At 39.7% G+C, this 23,866-nt stretch overlaps 1 protein-coding gene across 2 annotated transcripts in view; it reads left to right on the top strand.

Moving 5' to 3' along the window:
* The window catches only part of NRG3 (neuregulin 3), a 408,983-nt gene that overhangs the window by 349,720 nt on the left and 35,397 nt on the right, over positions 1-23,866 (top strand). The window lies entirely within an intron of this gene.

Below are 23,866 nucleotides of genomic sequence, written 5' to 3'. Positions count from 1 at the left end.
AAAAAAATAATGAATTTAACTTTATATTGATTCGGTACTACTAATGGCTCCTACCTTCCCTCTACTGCCCAAAGACAGAGAACAAAATTGAAACCATTACCGACTTCCTTTTTATACCAGTAAATTACTTCATTCATTTAATCTGAAATCAAGTCTTTCCTATACCTGCTTCTAACAAAGGGGTCTTAATAAGCTAATGATAGTTGTAAGTATAAAATGATCACTTTCATAGAAAGTTTAGTTGAACTCTGCAGTTCAAGTGCAAATGCTAGTTGATTCTCCAAATAGATCTTGCAGAAATGTTGAAAAAGTGATGGAGCCCACGTTTAATCAATCATCTGTGATATAATTTGAAAGCAAGATTGAGTTCTTTTGCCACAAAACCTGTAATTTTGGAGATATATTGCACAGAATAATTTCAGACTGAGAAACAGAGGAGTAGAGAGCGGAGAAGGATTTTACTTAATGCTATGGATATAATAACGGCATATAATAAAGCTGACCAGGTGTCTTTACAAATCCATTTTGTGGGAGAAGCTAAAATAATTAAAACAAAAATGTTTTAAGTCACCCAGAGTTACCTTGCGTGAGATGGGTGTCAAACAAATTAGATAGATAATAGATAGATAGATAGATAGATAGATAGATAGATAGATAGATAGATAGATAGATGATAGCTAGATGAATGATAGAGAAAAATAGATGATAGATAAATAGGTAGATGATGGATGGATGGATGGATGGTAGGTAGGTAGGTAGGTAGGCAGGCAGGCAGGCAGATAGATGATGGATGGAGAGAGAGAGAGGAAAGGAGGGAGGGAAAGGGAGAGAGAATAGATTATGAATGGACAGACAGACAGACAGAGTAAAACTCCTTTAGAAACAGAACCTGCAGATTTTTTTCTCCCAGGCCTTGATGTGACTGTGCAAACCCATCTTTCTTTTAACCTTTCTGAACAGAGGTTGGCTTTAACATTTTACGAATGGTTTAATTACAGTTATTATTCAGAAAGGGATATGTCCTAAATCCTTAACCAAACCTGTGCTGACAGCATAAGAGCATGACAAATGTTTCCGGTGAAGAAGAAAGCATAAACGAGGCCAAGATTAATTCTCATTGATGGCGTGTCTAAGCAGGTGTCTCTATCAGCAAATCAGCATCTGGCTTTCTGATTGTGTCATGATTATGGCAATTGTACTTCTGATAATGTAGCAAAAATGCCCAAGGGAAGAAGGGTGGGTGGGTTTTTTTCAGGCAGGGATTCATTTTCACTCATATTTGAGTGATATTTGAAGGCTGTTGCAAACTTCTCAAGGAAGTGATGCTAACCTAAGGGCATCTGTGTCCCAGTAATGAATTTATTATCCTTCTCGGTCTCTCTTTCACTTGTGTGTTTTTAAGTCAGCATTGGGCAGTCTTATAGGAAAGAGAGAAAAATAAAAACTCTGACTGTGGGTGTGTTGGGAGGAGGGTGTTCACATTCCTGTTGTCGCTTAATGGGCTTGGTGATATTTGAAGGTGAATTTCAATTCCACTCCACTTTCTTCAGGCTTTCTCCATCTGACCTCTCCATTAGCCTAGTCTTGCAATCGGCTCTTGACTGCAAGTCAGACACGGGGATATTAGCAACATTCTCAAGGTCCCCATTGCACTTTGCAATGTTTCTACGGCAACCTTGATTTTTGTTGTTTCCCCACCCTCCTGTGGTGACGGTAAAGCTTTGGTTTTACAAAACCCCAGAGGTCAGTTCCCTTGGTGATTCTGCAAAAGCGTTCAAAGCAGTAAGCGCTCTTTTGTCAAGAAAACTTAAGGTTCATTTCTACACAACACATTCCTGGTTTGGTTCAATTTCCTGTCTTACCTTTTTCTCAGAAGGGATCAGTTATGAAATAGACGTTTGGCATTAGAAAAAGTTGAATATTTGTATGATTATTATTTTTTTGCTTGTTTGAGTCATTAATATAATAAAATAGGATTCTTTATGGTCCAAGTGTGATTGGACACACAAGGGATTTGTCTTTGGTGCAGAAGCTGTCATTGTACATGCAAACGGCAAAGGGATAGGTCATAAATCATAGCTACGATGATTGATCATAAGGTACAAACAACAAGTAATCAATCATAAGATACCAATAGGAGTAGGGAAGATGAGAAGATGAGAAAAGATGAGAAATGAGAAGATGGGAAAGTTTATAATCGCAATTCAGCCTACTACATGGGTACATTTCTTAGGCCTAAGACAGTTCTGAGGGAATTAGGTGTTCAGCATAACAATGGCATGGGAGAAAAAACTGTCTTTGTGTCTAGTTGTTTTGGCACACAATGCTCTATAACATCATTCTGAGGGGAGAAGTTGAAACAGTTTATGTCCAGGAGGTGATGAGTCTGTAGATATTTTCTCAGCCCTGTTTGTTGTTCATGCAGTATACAGATCCCCAGTGGGAGGCAGGCTGGTTGTGATTATTTTTTTCTGCAGTAACATCTCAATACTACTGGCTAACCATGCCTGCCTGATGTTCAAATCTTGCTAATTTGTTAATTCTTTGGTTCTGTTATGATATGTACAGAATAACCCTTGAGTAACAAGGATATGCACATGGACACATTTATGAGAGTAGTTATGAATAATTATTCAGCCACACACAGATACACTAAATTGAGTTAAAGTTTACTTTAAGAAATAGCACAGTCCAATAAATGGTCCAAGTCATATACGTTTAACAGTCCAAAGAATATCCAATTACAAAGTCTTCTGACCGGGTTGCCTTTGTCATTTACAGTAAACAAAAATATCAAAGTATAAGCACAGCATAAATACAACAGAGAACCTTAGATAGCAGCAGAATGTCAGAGATACAGAATGTCAGGGAGAGCAAGCTATGATCTCTAGCTCCCTCTTATGGTAATTTGCAATATAATCAACCAATCGGAATATAGTATAAATCAATACAGTGATTTTGTGTTAAAGCTACAAACATACATTGTTGGTTTATATATTGCCAACCCAACTAATTGGTGGACAGATTCCTAACAGGTTCTAGATAGGGAAACTTTCAAAAGAAAAAGAATAACTTATATCTGGAAAAAAAAAAAACAAACCATTGGAAGATGTTGAGAAATAATTAGATTTAGCCTTGGCGAATTAACAGGTATTTTTCAGATTGTTTATTTGCAATGAAAGGTTGGACAGAATTTTATTTGCTGAGCATTTCCTGCTAATTTATCTAATTTCACTTTTCTTAACTATTGTCCATTAGCCATATGTTAATGATCCTTTGATTTCTTTTTTTCTGAATTTTGCCATTCATTTCTATAAATCAAAATGTCTATCTATCGAAATGCGTATTGGGGGTGAAAATTGTACATAATACACAGATATGACTATATAGGGGGAAATGGATGAGAAAATGCATGCCTATTCCCAGACAAAACATAGAGTGAAATTTATAGGATTGGGCAAATGAGAAAGTTGTGTTGATCCCTAGCTAGGACCTAAAATAATAGGATTGGAAGGAACCTGCGTCTTCTAATCCAACCTCCAAGAGACTAGTTTAAGGAAAATAAGGAGTAGGGGTGATATCATTGCAATCGTCCAGTATTTGAGGGGCTGCCCCAAAGAAGAGGGAGTCAAGCTATTCTCCAAAGCCCCTGAAGGCAGGACAAGAAGCAACAGGTGGAAACTCATCAAGGAGAGAAGCAACCTAGAACTAAGGAGGAATTTCCTGACAGGGAGAACAATTCCCCAGTGGAATGGCTTCCCTCCAGAAGTTGTAGGTGCTCCAACACTGGAGGTTTTAAAGAAGAGATTGGACAACCATTTGCATGGAATGGTATAGAGTCTCTTGCTTGAGCAGGGGTTGGACTAGAAGATCTCCAAGGTCCCTTCCAACTCTATTATTCACACAATTCCACAGCCTGTATAAAATGTGGGAATTCCAGGAGTTGAAATCTGCACATCTTAAAGTTGCTGTGGTTCAGAAATACTGATCTAAAGGTAGAGCGCCCCATATATTTTTGTCTTTTCAGAAAAGGGGAAATATAAATATGAATGTGTATGCAACATGCAATAGTTAGCTGCTTGCCTTCTATTGGCTTCCTTTCACTTGCACTTCGGTAAAATATATGCCTGTTGTTTCTGAAATAACTCATCTCTAAGCCATCAAGCGAAATGACCAGAAGTTGTAGCTGAAAAACAAATTAGCTGAAACTTATTGCAACAGGCGCAGGCAGGTTTTGAAGTGTTGCTCCTTTGCAGCTGGAATGGAGTTGTTGTTGCCACTGCTGATGATATAATACTTGAAAAAGAGAGGCTGAAATACCAGTTAAAATGCCTAGTTCATGAAATATGAATGCCCAGAAAATGAATACACAAATGTTAAGCTAGTTAATCAGCTTTAGAGAAACCAAAGAACATTTTAGCTATGATAGGATGCAGCTCTTTGGGATATTAATGAAGTCATAACAAAGGCACCCTTGCCGGTGTATCATGCGTTTATTTATCCATTACTTTTGTTCAGCCAAGACAGAATGAAAGGCCCGTGGGCTTACTTAGGCAACCCAAATTTAAGTATACTCTTAGCGCAATTTCCATTATTTATTGAATTTGCATCTTACCTTTCTGCCAAGTAGTAAATCAAGGCTACACAACTGCTCCACCAGAAACATTCAACAGAGGCAGAGCAGAGATTTTTTTTAACCTCTATTTGCATCTGTCTGTCTGTCTGTCTGTCTGTCTGTCTGTCGGCCGGCCTGCCTGCCTGCCTGCCTACTTCACTACCTACCTACCTATCTATCATTGTCTGCCTGCCTGTCTGCCTGCATGTCTGTCTGTCTAACTCTTACTTCTTAACCCACCCATCTCTCTCAAACTTTTGCTAAAATGTAACTCTGTGCATGAGTTCTTAAGCACTCCGTGTAACAAAAAAGGGTTCCCTTCTATCATAATTACAAAATGGATTTTAAAAATAAATATTAAAAACTGAAATCATTTTTTTCCAAATTCCTCCCCATCAGAAAAAAATAATGGTCCTATCACATGCAGACACTCGTGGCCTCTCAGGATTTTGATTTTAAATCACAGCACATTGGAATCTGTCCCTTCTCTGAGAAATTCACTGCATTCAGATTTCTTGGACTGAGTGTTTCAATGAAGTTCCAGTCAGTAAATGGGAGGCTGGACACTGACAAACAGTTGAGAAAACATTGCAGACACCAGGCTAAACTTCTCTGAAGGTTCAGCAAAATGCAGAGACAGGAAGAAATGTATTGCTTTTTTTCCCCCAAACATTGTGCAATGCAGCTGATTCAGCTGGGACATCACCGAATGCTTTTAATCTGGAGGAGCATTTTTCAATCCTTTTTCAAGGGGCTGGAATTGGATTGATGCAGGGTGAAATCATGAAAGGCCTGTAGATTCTGAAGAAGGATCACAACCTTTGAATTCTTTAGGGGCTCAAGTTGTGGCTTCTGAGTCTATGAAGATGTTCACCCTGCTACTTTCTACTATTGTTCCTCTTAACGCAGGATTCAATCGTAGAATAGCAGTTTTGAAGCCAAAATCAGGGTGTTAAGTGAACCTTAAGGTTTGTAGAAATAATGAAGATAGGGAAATTGACAGATGAAAATGGAAATAAAGGGAAGGAAAGAATTAAGGAAGAATGAAAAGAAGGGGGTTATATGTTCATTATATCTGGCAGACAAAGAAAAGGAGCAATAACACAACAGTTAAATTGCTGCTAGAATGGAATGGAATCATAAAATCAAGAGAAGAACTTAAGATTATGTGAAGGAAAAACATAGTGAGCAGACAAGAGAGCTCACAAGAGCAGGAGGGAACAGGATTTGGACAGGTGTCAAAACAGAACTGAGACCTGAGGAACAGATTCTGAATTCAAAAGTTTTCTCAATGCAGGCGCCAATAAAAATGCTCCCCAGGATCATGCTTGTGTTACTTCTTCCTCGGTGCATTGAACCATCACTTTCCTCAATTCCCCATGCTGAAATTACCCCTGATATCATCAAGAGTGGTACATTTCAGCAGGAACAAGGGCCCCACAATCTGCCTTGATACAGAAAGGGGGTGAGGATTTCTGTGCAAAAAAACAAAAGCTGTTCTGTTGCGTGTATGCTTGTTTTGCAATGCAATAACACAGAGCTAAGTGGTTAACAGCCTCTCCTACATTTCACAGTCTTGGCACAATGATTGTAGGTTATTGTTGGCATTCCTTTTGAGAAGGCAGTTAATGCTTTCGATAATTTCTTTGTGATGATGTAGAATTGAGCGTTGAGGCTTGCTAAAGTTGATGGATACAGAAAGCTCATTTTCACAAAACATGCTAACAAAAGTTATAACTTTAGTCCAGCAAGATTCTGTCCATTTGGTGTAAGCAATTAAAGGTTTGAACCTGATTGGATCTCATTGTCTTATCTTTGGGCTTGGCTTAACAATTATTTTCAATAAGACTTATATTCTAGGCTCTCTTTCGTTGAAATTAAGAGTGTTTATTAAAGGTATCCTTGGATCATAGCTTAAAGAGACAACACTCAGGGGCAGCCCTTGAAATCTTCAAATAAAAAGGAGGGACTTGTAACCTGAAGGCCATAACAAAACAAATAATTATGATTCCTACATGCTAAAGCAACATTTCTCAACCTTGACAACTGTAAGGTGAAGGGACTTCTACTCCCAAAATTCCCCAGCCAGCATGATTAAGAGACTGCAGAGTCCTGAGCTAGATTGAGAAGAGAGAAAAAATTCAGGGGAGCCATATCTTAAAATCTTTCAGGAATATATACAGAAGATTATAGCTTTAGTTTGACAAGGTTCTGTCCATTACCTTCAAGCAAATAAAGCATTGATTTCAATTGGATCCCACTGTCTTGTCTCTGGGCTTAGACTTGACGATAGAGTCCCCAACTACCAGGAGTCTGTGCAAAACACCCTTGCCATGTGCCACACCAGTCTCTGACAAACTCATGGATTAATGGAAAAACAAATGAGTCTAACCAGGTATCCAAACTGCATATTATACTGCAAGAGAGATAGGTATCAGCCAGTGTTTCTCAACCTGTCTGGATAATTCTGGGAGTTCAAGTGGCCACGGTTGAGAAACAATGGTATAAGCTGTTATTATGACTGAATAGACTTCACCTTCCTTGCTGCCATTCCCACCCTTTCCCCCTGAATTGAACTGGACCAGAATTATTATCCCAACAATTATGTTAAGAATAGTCATTTCATATACAGAAACAGATCAAGGCTCAGTTGCTTTTAGCAATTCATTTTGCATCGACAGCTGCTAAACTTTTATCAATCATTTCATATACAGAAACAGGTCAAGGCTCAGTTGCTTTTTAGCAATTCATTTTGCATCGACAGCTGCTAAACTTTTATCAATCTTTGCCTTCTGATCTGTGCGTGGAATCTCAGGAAATCATCTTATAATTGGTATTGTTAACTGTACCTTAAAGGCAATGCACCTACTTCATACAACACTACATTTCTAACCCACTGCAGATAGAGCTTTGATTTTCTTTTGGGGGGTGGATTGTAGAGTGGTGCCGCACTCATGAACGTTGCTGCTTTCTGCTGCAAGCAATATAGTGTTTTTCATCATAAGGAATTTCATTTTCTTCTCTGCAGGTGCAATCCAGATCTATTAAAATCAATGAGAGTGTTACTGTGTTAGTGTTACTCTAGCGGAATGTACATTGAACTCTAAAACCTGCTGTTGTGTAGTTCAGGATATGTCACTTCAAAAATGGTTCCCAGAAAATGAATTTGCTTTGCATCCAAAATTCTCAGCCAAAAGGACGAATGAGCGAAACCTCCATTTCCACCTTGCCATCTGCCTTAAACCGTGTTCTGCTCTGTAGTGCCAAGATTTGTTTCAGAAATTCAGAGGACAGTTTTGGAAAGCATTCCAAAACTGTTCTAGTCCATGACTTTTTTTTCTATTTTTTTTTTATGTACGGCACTACAGAATCAATTAAATAATCTGTTTACTTCTGTGTAATGTGGAATTTAGAGGCAACTGTGAATGAAATGGGTGAATTGTCTGGGAAAAAAGGACAGGGAAGTTAATTTGGATTTTCAGAGGTATAATGCTTTCAACTTCCCAAATAGGAAATTGAAATATCATTTACCGTTTTTCAGAGGCTCATTTTCATTGGTGTGTCCAATACTTGCAAAGTCTCACAGCTCTTCTCCATTGTAACTTTCTTACTATGTCTTTCAGTTATGAGAGCATATCTGTAGAATTTTTTTCAGTTTATAGTACTAATTGATCTCTTTTTGATGGCTCTTGGACTGTCATTTGATTCATAATACCATGAACTGAAAAATACCAAATCTACTTCGGTTCACAGGAAATAATCCTATCCTGATATAGACCACAGCTCAGTAGCCCTGGCACATCTCTGGTCATGATTTGTGGTCTAACTATTCCAGAGAATTTTTGGCCTTCTGGAAGGCTTAGTGTTCTCCCAAGCCTACAGATCTGTATCTTTCATGCATAAATGATGCCACTTTGGTTGTGTCGGGAGTATACTTTTAGTGTGCGCACAGGTTTCCTCAACCAGGGTTGTTTTCCAGATGAGGTGGGGTTACAGCTCTCAGAATTTGTAGCCACAACAGCATGGAAATTGTAATCATGGATAGAGATGAAAAGCTTTACAAAAATCTCTAGATGGCAATATGAGATTGGGGGGAAAAGAGAAAGAGGGAGTGGGAGGAAAGGGAGAAGGAGAAGCAGAAAGAGAGAGAGAAGAGAGAGAGAGAGAGAAAGAGAAAGATTTAGTGGTACTTCAGACTGTAGCAGGAATTTGTATTCAGAGTTCTCCTGTAGTTTATTATTCATTCATTCTATACTCATTAATACTTCATTCATTTTTAGCAAATCACTAGTTTACTGAATAAATATTACATGTAACAGCAGTTCATGCATGTATTTTAAAACAAGACATTATTATTTAAATCTAAAACTAATACATTAAAATTTAAATCTTAAAAATATTTTAAATCTTAACTAATAATAATATTGAAATATTTAAACTTGTATGACTTAACACATAAAAATGGCTAATAATATAGAGGAGAAGTTTTAGCATTATTAGCCAAATTATTTTTAAAAAATATACACATTATATAATTGGTCCTATCAGGCAGATTCTATTTTTTCTCTTCTTTTCCTGACTCCCTTAACTGCCAAGGTAGCAATTTTGCTCCGTCAAAAATTTAGGAGGAAATTCAATCTACTTTCATCATACCAGTTTCTTATGTCATCCAGAAATGGGGATAAATTCTGACTCCTGTAAGCACACACACACACACACACACACACACACACAAGATAAGCCCATCGATCAACCAGATCAAAGCACATCTCGACACTTGATTCAAATGCTTGGGGAAACAGCTAAGAATTCAATGCTTGCATTAAATTAATCAGTTAAAGCATTTAATTATAATCTCCCACTCTTATTGTTATAATTTTATCTCTTTTAATATTGTAAGATGGCCTGAACCACCTTATGGCAAGATGGGTGGCAAATAAATTTAGGAAGGAGGAAAGAAGGAAGGAAGGAAGGAAGGAAGGAAGGAAGGAAGGAAGGAAGGAAGGAAGGAAGGAAGGAAGGAAGGAAGGAAGGAAGGAAGGAAGACAGGGTTAGTGCCATCTGAATCTCATGGGGATACTAATCCATAGGTCAAATGCTATCATTGAGAAGGTCCAACTCTGAGGACCAACAAGAGGGCATTGTTTGATAGGACCTGACCCATGCCTTCTCTGATAGAGCAACATGCCTACTGTCCTTGTCCTATTGTTTCTTTTTTTTATTTTTCTTATACGTATCCATTTCTGTATCCATGTATCCATAACTACATTTATACTTCTACCTGTTATCTTATAATCGCTTGACAAAATAAATAAATAAATAAATAATAAAAATAAATAAATAAATATGAACAATTGAATTCATCAGAGCCAGACTGGAAAAAGATGATTATGTGTAATGGTTGTATTCCTGGCTTAATATAATCTTCCCAGACTGAATTTTGATTAGAATTAAAGTCAACACTTTAGGGGTATTTGAGTTGGAGAAAGTTTGTCTTGTAAATTTTAAAACATTTTGAAAGTAGATATTAGAGATGACTTAAACTTTACATTCATATTTTACAAGTTAAGCTATTAGTATTGCCAATGTCTCTCTCAAAAATGGGTTGATTACTATCAATAAACAGGCAACTGGATAGATATATCCAAAGAAAATTTAGAATCAATTTTCTGCTGTTTCCATGACAACATGAACAGCAGATGAGGAAAGATATTAATGACCTCCTTTTGAAAAAGAGAAAGCTTTTCGTTTAGTCTTATTTTACCTATTTGCTCACTGGTGGACATGCTTTCAATACTAGCCACACTAGGAGATGACTGCAGAATAATCATAGTTTGCAGACGTTTCCTCTAGAGACCATGCAGGCTTTCATCCAAATCACATTTATTCTAGAGCAATCATCTTGGCTACTCAGAAATAGACTGGCATAGAGATTGAGCAAAAGAGGGGAATAGCTTTTCACTGAAATGATGCCAGTTACTCTCAGCCTAAATCCTACCTCAGAGATTGTTTAGGAGAGAATGAAATGCAGGATAGGCTAGGGAAGGGAAGGGAAGGCTAGGATAGGACACAATAGAGTAGAGCAGATTAAAGTAGGAATAGGAGTAGGAGTAGAGTAGTAGAGATAGAAGGATCTTGCAAATCCTCCTAGTCTAACTCACTGCTCAAGCAGGATACCCTATACCACAGCTGTCAAACTTGCGGCCCATTGGCTGGATGCATCACATGCTGGCCACACCCCCACCCAGTTTAACAAAAGGGGGAAAAGTCTTGATACATCATGTGATGCTGCCATGACAATGCAAGTTTGACACCCCTGGCCTAGAATATTCCCGTCAAATGATTGTCCCATCTATTTTTTGAAAATTTTGATGGTTGATATCATGGGGCAGGACTGATCAGGGAAGGCTCAGGGCTTCATCTCTGGTGGGAGAGTATTCCACAGGGTGGGGAAAACTGCAGAGAAGACTCCACCACTCAGAATTTTTTGGCTGATGATAGTGTCTGCAACATACCTTGGCTGGGAGCGCACTCATGTCTGAAGCACCGAGGCCTTTCCGATTTGAAAGGATTAGCCAGTGATATCCCTGTTTTTCAGGGGATGCCCAGTAGTGGGCTCCTTTCATGTCCCTGGCAGGAGCTGGAGTGAGAGACAGGAGCGCAACCCCACCCCATGGCAGCACTTGGATCTTGAAAACGGACTTGCAAACCTCCAACCCAGTGTCCTAACCACCCAAGCCACCAATCTCCTTTATTGGGTGGGATGGGCCAAGGAAACCGAATGAAGACCGTTAAATAGGTAGCTTGGCTCAGGCCATGTAGAGCTTTCAACTTCATAACCATCACCTTGAATGGGACCCAGAAGCAAACCTGCCCCCAATGCAGCTTATGCAGAGAAGGTGTTACCTGAACTGTTCTGTGGGTGAATGAGATTGTCCCTATGGCTGTATTTTGCACCACCTGAAGCTTCCGGATACTTTTCAATGTAGAGCACATTGCTTTGAGCAGGAGGTTGGACTAGATAGAAGACCAAGGTCTCTCCATACTTTGTGTTATCCTGTTTCTGTTTCCTGATTTTGTTTCGTCTGAACTTTGTTTGCTACACATTTGACTCCTCATTGAAAATCCTCAGTTTGATCTGAAGTCCTAATTCAGATCACTTCCAGAAAATGTACCCCATCTTTCTGTGCTGCAGTTTTTATTTATTTATTTATTTTTATTTGATTTGATTTGTCAATTGCTTACAAGATAATAGCTATAAATATAAACATAGTTATGAATACATGGATACATATAAGAAAAAAAAATAAAAGAAACAATAGGACAGGGACAGTAGGCACGTTGGTGCATTTATGCATGCCCCCTACAGACCTCTTAGGAAAGGGATGAGGTCAATAGTAGACAGTCCAAGGTTAAAGTTTTTGGGGTTTGGGGAAGAAACCACAGAGTCAGGTAGAGTATTCCAGATATTGACCACTCTGTTGCTGAAGTCGTATTTCCTGCAATCAAGTTTGGTGCAATTAACCATGAGTTTGTATCTATTGTGTGCTCTTGTATTGATATGGTTGAAGCTGAAATATCCATTGACAGGTAGGACATTGCAATGTATGATTTTATATACTATACTTAGATCGGACCAAAGGCGGCATAGTTCTAGGTTTTCTAGGTCTAGAATTTCAAGTCTGGTGGTATAAGGTATTCTTCAATGAGCAGAGGAGTGGAGAACTCTTCTTGTGAAATATTTCTGGACTTTCTCTACTGTGTTAATATCAGATACATAGTGTGGGTTCCAGACTGATGAGCTATATTCAAGTATTGGTCTAGCAAATGTTTTGTATGCTCTAGTTAGTAGAGTGATATTACCAGAGAAAAGGCTACGTAGGATTAGGTTAACAACTCTTAATGCCTTTTTGGCTATGTAGTTACAGTGGGCTCTAGCACTTAGATCATTTGAGGTGAGTACTCCAAGGTCCTTGACAGAGTTTGGATCATCAGCAAGGTCTTGACTATTCAGCCTGTATTTTATTTTCTGATATTTTTTTTGCCAATATGTAAGACAGAGCATTTATTTGTTGAGATTTGAAGTTGCCATTTGTTTGACCATTCTGATACATAGTCGAGGTCTTTTTGGAGGGTAGCAGAATTATCTGTGCTGTTGAATAGCTTTACATCATCAGCAAACAGAACACAGTTGCTCTTAATATGATCACAGAGGTCATTTATGTAGACTATGAGAAGAGTTGGTCCTAGAACACTGCCTTGGGGGACACCACTGTTGACAGGTACAGAATTTGATAGGACGCTCCCAATTTTGACCATTTGTTGTCTGTTTGACAGGAATGCTTCTATCCAGTTATGCAGGTGTCCAGAGATACCATAAGATTTTAGTTTTAGTAGTAGTTTGTCGTGTATCACTGAATCAAAGGCTTTACAGAAGTCTATGTAGATTGCATCTATTGCTTTGCCCTGATCGAGTTGTGTAGTCCATATGTTTTTGCAGTGTAAGAGTTGCAGATTACAGGATAGATTTTTTTCTGAAACCAAATTGTTTATTAGAGAGTAGGTTGTTTGTCTCTAAGTGGAGGATAATGGATTGGTTAATAATTGATTCCATGACTTTACAGGTGACGCAGCATAAAGAGATTGGTTTGTAATTTTCAACTAGGCTGGGGTCTCCCTTTTTGAAGATGGGGATGAGTTGTTGGAGGCTGAACTGGGAGCAGCAAGCTTTTAGTATTCTCAGAGGGAAAAGAAGGCTTCCCATTCAGAAATATGCTCGCCCAACTTTACCTTAATTGTTCCCCGCAGCTCTTATAGTAAAATTAAATTGTATAAATAATTAAAAGTTGAAATTGGTTTTCTATTTATTCTGCCTGTTTAAAGCCACGAGAACCCTGACAAATCACAACCATCCTTCAGTGAAATGCAGATTGAGCTTCCCAGGGAGATGGAGAACCAGAGAGGGTGTAAATAAATAACTTGTTAGTTAAATTAGGGAAGGACAAATGAACTTGATCTGATTACCTAATCAAGGGCTGTAGTTCCCAAACAGAGCTCTGTATTGACACTCAGATGCATTGCCAGGCAGAGACGTTGGCTTAACAGACATGCCCATTGGGTTGGAGCACGTAATTAAGAGAAAGGTAGGTTTATAATCCTTCCTTATGACTTTTTATATAAATGTTCAATCTAAAACACGCTGGGGAGCCTGAAGAAATAGTTCCCTACAGTTGAAAAGATGCTAGAGTGGGTGGCTGGTGAGGGTTTCTAATGATGCATTCCAAATTAATGTCCAAAAGTGCCTCGATTCCCCCCACCCCATATGTTCAGAGGGAGCAGAACTCTCTCTCTCTCTCTCTCTCTCTCTCATCTATCTATCTATCTATCTATCTATCTATCTATCTATCTATCTATCTATCTATCTATCTATCTATCTCATTTTTTCTGCCTTTCTGAAATCTCCTTGATCATTTGCACGTTACAGTCTGAAAAAGTCCAATATGGGCACAATTGGGACCATTGCTAAGGAAGGTGCTGATGAACTGAGTCGTGTCTGATTTTATGACCTTTCTTGCCATGGTTGCTAAGCAGATCACCCCAGTTGTTAAGTGAATTGTGTAGTTATTAAGCAAATCTGGCTTCCCCCATGGACTTTGCTTGGCTGGGAAGATGACAGGTGGCTATCCCATGAGCCCAGAACACCGTAACTGTTGTAGTTACATGTCAGTTGCCAGGTGCCCAAATTATGGGGATGCTGTCACGACTCTTTTGACTCCACTGAATGGCAGAAAATCTGCAGCTCTGGGGGGACTGTTAGCTGCTCAGAGTCCCTTCAAACCCCGAGATGAGATGAGTTATAAATAAATTATAACTAAATAAAAATTATACAGTGAAAAAGAGAACATTTGCACATATACAGTACCTGCTTGGGTTCCTGCTAAGTAAGTGTAGAAAAACCTAGTCCTTCCCTGTGAAAATTTCATCAAACTTCTCTTCCTGGATGAAATTTTGAAAGCAAACCCTCTTTTCCCCCCAGCTCAATGAAAAACAGACAGAATAAAATTCAGGAGGATTTTTCAGCACAGCATTTCAATTGCACTGATCTAAATTCAAGCTGCCAGCAGTATAGGTCACCATCTGTATAACCTGGCATGTAGGCTGAACATCTGTCCTTCTTTATCCCATTTAATAAGAGAAAAATGTCCTCGTGGCCAGAATGAACCTGAGATCTTAGAGTGAGTAATTCTTCAGGGGAATTTATATGTTGGTGCAGGTCTTTACCACCTCCAGGAGAGATCAAACTTTCAGTGAGGCAAGAGTAATTTATAATCTATTCTTTTTAAAAATTTTGTAGAAAGTTTAACGTCAGATAAACTACAAATGGAAATAAATATATTAGGAAAACAAGGAAGGAAAAAGAAGAGAAAAAAGCAGTGTGGATCAGAGGGGGAGGAAAAAAAGGCAATGACTTTACTTTGGAATTCTCTACCTGACGGGAAACTGTGAGAAATCTTCTATGTCTCTGCTTGTTTTAGTTTCTCACTTAAAAACTATCCTATCCATTTGCTCGAGGTGTAACTTTGACATTCCCTTCTTATTTTCCTTTAAGAGGAACTGAAGAGGTTTTAGAGATATCTGGATAAATAAATACACACAGAAACAGATCATTTGTTTTAGTCTGATATATTGTAATCCCTGTTTTCTCTTTATTTTATTTATTTTATTTTATCAAACTGGAGAAATTCCTAAATTACCTCTGCATATTCAACCTAAATTTTTCACAGGGAAGGAACAGGTTTTTCTACACTTACTTACCGACAAGAGTTGGAATGGATGAATCTGTCTGGTTTCATTTATTCCATGTTTATATTATAAATCACAAGACGTACCACAAGTTTGGTGCAAACATTCTTGGTAATTGCATTTTAACAGTGATCTGGTGCTCTTTTGGCTGAGGTAGATGAGAGATTATTTTTAGCAAAGGTCGATGATCATTCCTACAGAATCCTCTTTCAGATCACAAACGTGGCTTGGTTTTGCCCTGTTCACTGTGGTGGAGGACTGGTTAGAATGCAGCATTGCAGGCTAACTCTGCCCACTGCCAGCAGTTCGATCCTGACCGGCTCAAGGTCGACTCAGCCTTCCATCCTTCCAAGGTGGGTAAAATGGGGACCCAGATTGTTGGGGGGCAAGAGGCTGACCCTGTAAACTGCTTAGAGAGGTCTGCAGTATATAAATGCTATGGCTATTCCTGCGTTGCTCCCTTTAAGTACCTAGTTGGTTTGATATTTCTACAGTTTTATCAGGTATCTGTGTATCTTGATTGCTTTGACCATAAAGCACAGCATATTAAGTTTCTCTATCATGTGATAATTTAGCCATTATGAGTCACATGAAGGAATGAGGGGAACACAATTTATTTGTTGTATCTTAGCCCATTTCTCTAATTCACATTTCGGAAGGGATTTGGACAGAGCGGGCCCAATTTAAGAGATCTCCCACCCTTGGAACCGAGTTTCTCAACTTTGACAACATTAAGATGTGTGCGCTTCAAGCATGTTGGCTAGGGAAGTATTTACTTTGCAATCTACAACAACCCCATGCACACAGACCATGAAAAGTGGAGCCTTGAAGTTTTCTGGTTGGGCCACAAAAATGATAAATGCAATGTCACAATTTATACAGAGTTCCCTGGTAATCAGTGGGAAGAAAGGAAGTGAAGTCTATCTAAGCTTTCTCCATGAATCGTTGGGTGTAAACAGTACACAGCAGCTGAAGCCATACTGCCCCTCTGCTATGTTACGCATTGTCATCCTAACAGACTAAAAAAGGGAAAATGTGATAATTATACATCTATTAACCATAACTAGATTAACTAATATATATAATAAATATTAAGCTGTAAATCTGCCTGTTTATCACCTAATTTCTCTTTATCGCACTCTTGATGAGAAGCTGCACTCGAACAGACTTCAGTGGATTTGAGGCAGTCTGCAATAATGTGATTATCTCTGTCTCTGGTCTACATGGGCAATTATCCTTTCACATGTGGAAAAGTTTTATTGGAAGATTAAATGGTATCTATCGCTCATCTCCTGCAAGCTCATTATCAAGGACTTTGCAATACTACTGTGATGACCCAAAGGGGCGTGGCACAAAAGCAACACAGTCAAATAAGCAAGAAGTGTCCCTTTAATACCTCCAACTTTGCCCCCAATGTCCAGGTTATCTTTGCCTGGAGAAAAAAACTCTCCTAAGAACAGTGTTTAAGAGGAGGAAATTCAATCCAAAAACAAAGTACATACAAACTGTAAATAAAAATCCACACAAACCACACTGCGGTAATTAACTTGACGGGGCAGGAGAAGGAATTTCAGACTTGAAAGCCCAGCAAAATGCACACATTTGGGAAGATGCCAGGAACCCAGATAAGCCTCAACGGTACCAGATAATTAATGATTTGCTCCCAACAACTTTGCTGAGTGCAGCTTCCCTTTTTAAACACTGTGTTCCCAGCTGCAGTTAATGAAGGGAATCAGGGCCCTTTCCTCCCCCCATAAGCCATGCAACTCACATTGCTCCCTTCTCCGTTCCTCCCTGTGTGCCCTAGGTGAAGAGGGGGTGGGTCTGGGTCTTCCTCCAAATTCCCTCTCCCTTGCTCTACCTCTTCCCTGCTCTGCCCAGCCAGCCTTTGCCCTTCCCCAGTTTCTTCCACAGCCAATGGAGCCACATTCCCACTCCCTGCCAGCTGCTCGGCTTCCCCCTCTGAATCAGATTCTGACAGTGGCATGACACCTACTCGTTCACGTAGTACACCAAAAGTTGCATTTATCCTTCTAATGGAAATCCCTTTATGAAATGGTTAGCTGAGATGGAAACTTAGATGATCAACAAGGAACTGATTCTGCTCCCTCAAAAATTGTGTCAGTGAATGATGGGCAGATTAAGTCAATTACACTGTAGAATGAGGAGTTTGATACCTGCACCATGGCTATATTTTAGTACAGTGGTCGCCAACCGGTGGGACATGGAAAATTTTTGTTGGGCCACAGAAGAAATGGCCCACCAAAGGCCCAAAGCAATTAATCTGGGCCGCGTAGTTCTTGCGCCTCTCAGCTCTCCGAGGGACCCCAGAGCCAAGCCCCTGAGATGCACGCGCCAACCAGCTCCTACACTTGGCGGCAGCGGCAACAGCAGTCCCCTCCCCCAGTGTCCACTGTCAGCTCTTCCCCATTAGTTCTCTAGCTTTGAATTGCTCCAGGCTCTCTCTCTTTCCTCCCCCGACCCACATGCAGGTAGGAAAGGAAAGGGAGATGGAGCCGTGCACAGCTCTCCCCTTTTCCAGCCCTTGCTGCCTCTCTCAACATTGAAGCCTTGGAAACGCAGGCAAAGCTGCCACAGCAGTAGCATCCTGAGTTGCCTTAGCATGCTCGGTTAGTTAAGCATCGCCCTACCCAGAGAAGGAAGTGGTGCTGGAGGAGGAAGAGGCAATAGTAGAGAAGCAAGCAACTCAGGGCGCTACCGCTGTGGCGGCTTTGCCTGCATTTCCAAGGCTTTGGTGAGGGAATAGAAGAGGAACTTACCAAATGTGCAGATGATACTAAGCTGGCAGGAATAGCTAACACCCAAAAAGATAGGCTCAAGATCCAGAGGAATCTTGACAGACTGGATTAGAACACTGGGCTGTATCTAACAAAATGAAATTCAGTGTAGAGAAAAGTAAAGTCCTTACACTTAGGCAAGAAAAACCCAAAGTACACATATAGACTGGTTGGAACCAGGCTCGATAGCAACAACTCTGAGAGAGATCTTGGAGTCTTAGTGGACAACCAGCTAAATAGGAGCCAGCAGTGTGCAGCAGCAGCCAAAAAAGCTAATGCAATCCTAAGTTGTATTAACAGAGGGATACAATCAAGATCAAGGGAAGTACTAATACCACTCTATAAAGCCTTAGTAAGACCACACCTAGAGTACTGCATCCAGTTTTGTTCACCACATTATAAAAAGATGTTGAGACTCTAGAAAAAGTACAGAGAAGAGCAACCAGGATGATTAGGGGACTGGAGGCTAAAACATACAATGAACAGTTGCAGGAACTGGGCTAGGATAGTCTAATGATAGCAGTCTTCCAATAGTTGAGGGGCTTCCGCAGGAAAGAGGAAGGGGTCACGCTATTCTTCAAAGCACCCGAAAGCCAGACAAGGAATAATGGATGGAAACTGAACAAGGAGATATTTAACCTGGAAATAAGGAGAAACTTTCTGACAGTGAGAACAATCAACCAATGGAACAGAAGTTGCCCTCGGAAGTTGTGGGAGCACCATCACTTGACACTTTCAAGGAGAGATTGGACTGCCATTTGTCAGAAATGGTGTAGGGTCTCCCGCTTGGGCAGAGGGGTGGACTAGATGACCTACAAGGTCCCTTCCAACTCTGATTATCTGTTTATCTGTTGTATGTATGTATGTATGTATGTATGTATGTATGTATGTATGTATTTTTTTCTTAAGTTTTCGCAGGTACTTACATGTATGGCATTCAGCTTTGTTCGGGTATTTTCCCACGTCATTGTAGTTGTGCTTTTAAAGTTGTAGCGACGTTTCAGCAGAATCTCATCTGCCATCATCAGGCTACAGAAGCCTGATGATGGCAGATGAGATTCTGCTGAAACGTCGCTACAACTTTAAAAGCACAACTACAATGACGTGGGAAAATACCCGAACAAAGCTGAATGCCATACATACATACATACATACATACATACATACATACATACATATATAATATTAGATTTTTAAAAATAATCGTATTAGTGGTCCTGGGGATTTAAAAGTATGAGTTTGGTGGTCCCTGAGATCCAAAAGGTTGGCGACCCCTGTTTTAGTACATGTATTTCACCAAAAATACATACAATGTCTTTTTTCCCCTATATCATTGTGTTATACATCTCCATATTTTTTTCTCTGTTGGCCAGAATGTTTCATCTTTCAAAGAAGGTTTGGCCTGAATTTTCAGAAAAGACTTCTAGCAATGATTCCTCATCCACAAGTGGTATAGAAATAAAGGACAAAGGATAGCAAAACATAGAGCATGCAAGATTTAGTTAGTTCCTGTGTTCACTGCAAATAACTAAATTAAAATTGATTTTTTAAAAATCGCTACCAGTATGTGTGCTAACAATGAAGTTCCATCTCCCAGAGGTTCAAATAAGCAAGAAATACATGAAGGTAGCTATGATTGGCTTGTTAAATAGATGCCGCACTTCAATGAAAATTTATGTTCACAGTAGCTAAGAATTTGGAGAAATTTAGCTGCGATGTTGGGATACTGATACCAAATTCCATATTGGTCAGGAGTCTAAAACGCTAAGTAACATGACAAATTTAATGAGCAATGCAGTGAATAATACATGTAGATCACAACATGTATGGCTCTGCTATGAAATCAGAAAAGTAACCTTTTCAAAAAATAATTCCATTAGGTGATAAATGCAGTCAAAGTCAAAATATTCCAAATCATATTGCAGTGATTATAATACTTAATCCATGTAAGTCCAATTGAACTCATTTGCATTAGTATAAAGAAATTCTAAGCAGGTAACCAATGATTTGATGATACACAAAACAGGTTATGCTAAGTACCTTTGACTTAATTTGAATAATCTGCATCAAATTAGCACTACTCATTCAGAACCCTTGATTGCTTCTGACCATTATGTTACACCTATGACCGTCCTGGAATTTCTTTAAAGAAGAGAAGCAAGAAACAATACCTTGAGATAGGTAAACTTTACAATGGATTTGAGTTTAAGTATATACTCTCTCTTTGTCTGCCTGACTGTCTGTGCAAGAATAGATACCAGTGTAGGCCAGTAAAGTTCAAATAGTGTACAAGAAGCTTGTGATTTAAAATCAGTAGTGGTTTCATAGCTGTGGTTAATATACTATTAAATGCTCAACATTTGCTGAGAAATAGTTTCTTAAGAGAGAAGTTCATAGGTTATCTATGACATATCCATATCTGATGGATGAGGACCAGAAGTCTCAACAATGTATTGTTTGAAAATCCGGATGATTTCAAACTACCGTGGGTGCAGAAAGAAATCATGGGTGCAGATGGCCAACTCTAGGAGTGTCATGAAATATACTCCCCAAATATCAAGCTCTATCTAATGGAGTGCTGCAGAACTAGATGGCAGCAGGCTAAGCATGGAGTTTTGCAACCTGGATATGTGGATATGTAATTTTCATAACTCTTTGCTGGGCTCCTGAAGAGCTAACTCAACTGTTGATACCAACAACTTCTATTGCAAGTCTAATGTACAGGAAGTCCTTGATTTGTAACCATTCACTTAACAATGGTTCAAAATTACAACCAAGTGACTTAAACCTGTACCCGTGCTTCCCATCACCCCGCATCAGGTGATTGCAATTCAGGCGCTTGGCAACTGGCTCTCATTTACAACTAATTGCAACTTCCTGCAGTCAGGAGATTGTGATGTGAGAGGTTGGTTTTCATTTTTTTGTTTTTGCAATTTTCTGGCTAAAAACACCCCCCTTGGGAATGCTGGATTCCCTTAACAACTGCAAGATTTGCTTAATGACTTGTGATCCCCTTAAGAACTGGGGAGTTTGCTTAACCACAGCTGTAAAAATTGTCATAAAATCTGATCTGGCTGAACTTACAAATGCAACAAAAACTCCTGCTCCTGACTGGAGTCATAAGTGGAAGGCTCCCTGTATGTGATTTGTATACATACATCATGGATTAGCTGGGCAAGTGTACCTGAGCGATACTGATTGATTTAATGTCAAAAAACAATATAAAATGACCTAGGGGCAGCATTTATTACACTGTAAGGAGCAGGTAATGGAGGCCAACAAACCACGATGATATTTTCAGTGTAGAACCACCATTCCTAGCTAATGGAGCGCTCTCCAGCAGGGTGGCCTACAATTGCTTTCTAGAAACCTGGTGCGATGTGTGCTTTGAAGGCTGAACCACCAATTAAATGTGGCCTTTGCCAAGAGTCATGCTAGATGCCCTCCCATCCACGGGCTTTTAAAGTACAATTGTAACTAAAGGATCAGCCACCACTAAAAGAGGGAAGCCGAAGTATTTTGAGCAGGTCACTGGAGAGGAAATGAATTTAACACATAGCTGACAGCTTCCAAGAGAGGATTCATAAAGCAAGGGGGTGGGTGGGGGAGAAAGCTTCTGAGATGATAATTAAATAGCGAGGTGCTTTCAGCGTGTCCCCGTTGCCATCTATGAAATGTTGCAGGGTATCAAATTAACTTAAGCAATTCTCTTTTAAAAACATTGCAAAACATCTGTTGTTCTTCTTGTTTTTTAAAAAAGAAAAAAAATCAAAATGGAATTAGGTTGCAGCTGCAGTGAACCTGACCATCCCACTGCCGATGACAGCTCAGAAAATTCTGAATATTCCTTCGATAAGAAACAAGATACTGGCTAAGAAGAGGTTTGCTGTAGCACGCACAATGATAACGAGAGGCAGGCAATTCCACTATACGTTTGTGCATTCAAAGAGAGCTTGATTTTCAATTAAGATCTCCAGCTTCTATCCCAACCCAGTGACCAACATCCCGATTCCCACAAGAGCAGTAATGTTTTGTTTTTGTTCCTTTGTTTTGCTTTTACGCTGCTTGCAAAAATGAAATGAAACCTTTTTTTTTTTTTAATCAGCAACAATCCTCTTCAGGATTGTTCTACGTTCTTGTCAAAAAATAGGATTTTCGACCCTACGAATTTGGGGAAATAATTTCCCCGTCACTAGATGAGGTTGGGATAATCTTTTGGTGGCAGAGAGATGCATCTTGCCTGTGTGTGTGTGTGTGTGTGTGTGTGTGTGTGTGTGTTTCAGGAGAGGCAAGGTTTAAAGCCATACACTAAAAGAAGCCATGTTTGTGTGTTTCTTCCTTCAATATGGCAGGGAACTACGCATTGCAGAAGCTCACAGGGGTCTTCATGGGGGCATTTCATTTTCCATTTCTGGGGCAGATGATCCCAGGGATCTTCCAACAGATCCTAGGTATCTTCTAGGGCAGAAGATGCTTGGGATCCTAAGGATCAAGTGAGATTTGTGTCTGTAGTTCACCCTACTGTGGGCAGTAAGGAAGGTGATCTCATCCAAAATTTGCAACAATTGTTACTTAGGCAAAGGAGGCTAAAATATTCTTTCAGTGGGTCCTTGGGGCAAGCCCCACCTCCTCCTAGCACTGATGATGTTAACTGGGGTCCTTGATGCTCTCTGAGCATCTTCCCTGCAGATCTTCTTGCAGATGTCCAGTATCCAAATGGATAATGGAACATCTGCAGGAGAACAACCAAGTGCAGAGATGCCATGGGCCCTAAGCTCAATGCCAAGCTACAGATATTCTCTTCTGTCATTACCGTTCTTTAAGTGCTGAGAAGCAAGAATGATATTCAGAGTCCTCTCAAATAAGCATCTCCCTGAGTCACTGGAGCTTAAGAAGGGCAAGGAGGTATAACCCAATCAGACTTGCAAGATTAAGTTGCTAGAGCCATTCTCAATCACATGTAATTCTGATCTTCCCGTGAAGCTGATTTTCTGATCCAGTGTACCTGATCTTCCTGGTGGGGTTGTCACCTGAACTACCTTAACAGGTTTGTTAAACAGATTAACAGAGTTGGAAGGGACCTTGTAGGTCATCTAGTCCAAGCCTCCCTCTGAAGCAGGAGACCCTACACACCATTTCTGACAGATGGCGGTCCATTCTCTTCTTGAAAGCTTCCAGGGATGGAGATCCCATAACTTCTGTTCCATCAGTTGATTGCTCTCACCATCAGAAAATGTCTCCTTCTTTCTAGGTTGAATCTCTCCTTGATCAGTTTCCTTCCACTATTCTTATTATTATCCTTACTGGGGCATTTCCCGGCTTAGACGAAATGAGTCTCTTCTTCTATGAAAAACATGTCAACAGGTAACATGATTCCAAACCAACTGACCAGATGGCATCATATTCCAAGGTCATATAAAGAAACCAGCTACCTGGGCCAGAAAGGGACATTTTAGTTCAGAATTTTTCAGTTCTTGAAACCCTGTGAGTCACCATCACTTTCCTGCTGCTAATACATCCATGTATTCTTTATTTATTTCTTCTAGTCATCAAATTTATATAGCCGCCCATCCCAGGGCAGGTGACTTTAGGCTGCGTTCAAAATTGCAACATGAGTTGAAATTGTGGATTGAGGCCATCAGTCTGAGAA

The sequence above is a fragment of the Pseudonaja textilis genome, chromosome 4 (genome assembly GCF_049901715.1).
Source record: "Pseudonaja textilis isolate UNSWEBS1 chromosome 4, rPseTex1.2, whole genome shotgun sequence".
In the NCBI taxonomy this organism is placed as follows: Eukaryota; Metazoa; Chordata; class Lepidosauria; order Squamata; family Elapidae; genus Pseudonaja; species Pseudonaja textilis.
Note: the sequence above shows the minus strand (reverse complement) of the source record. Positions and strands in the feature narration are given on the sequence as shown.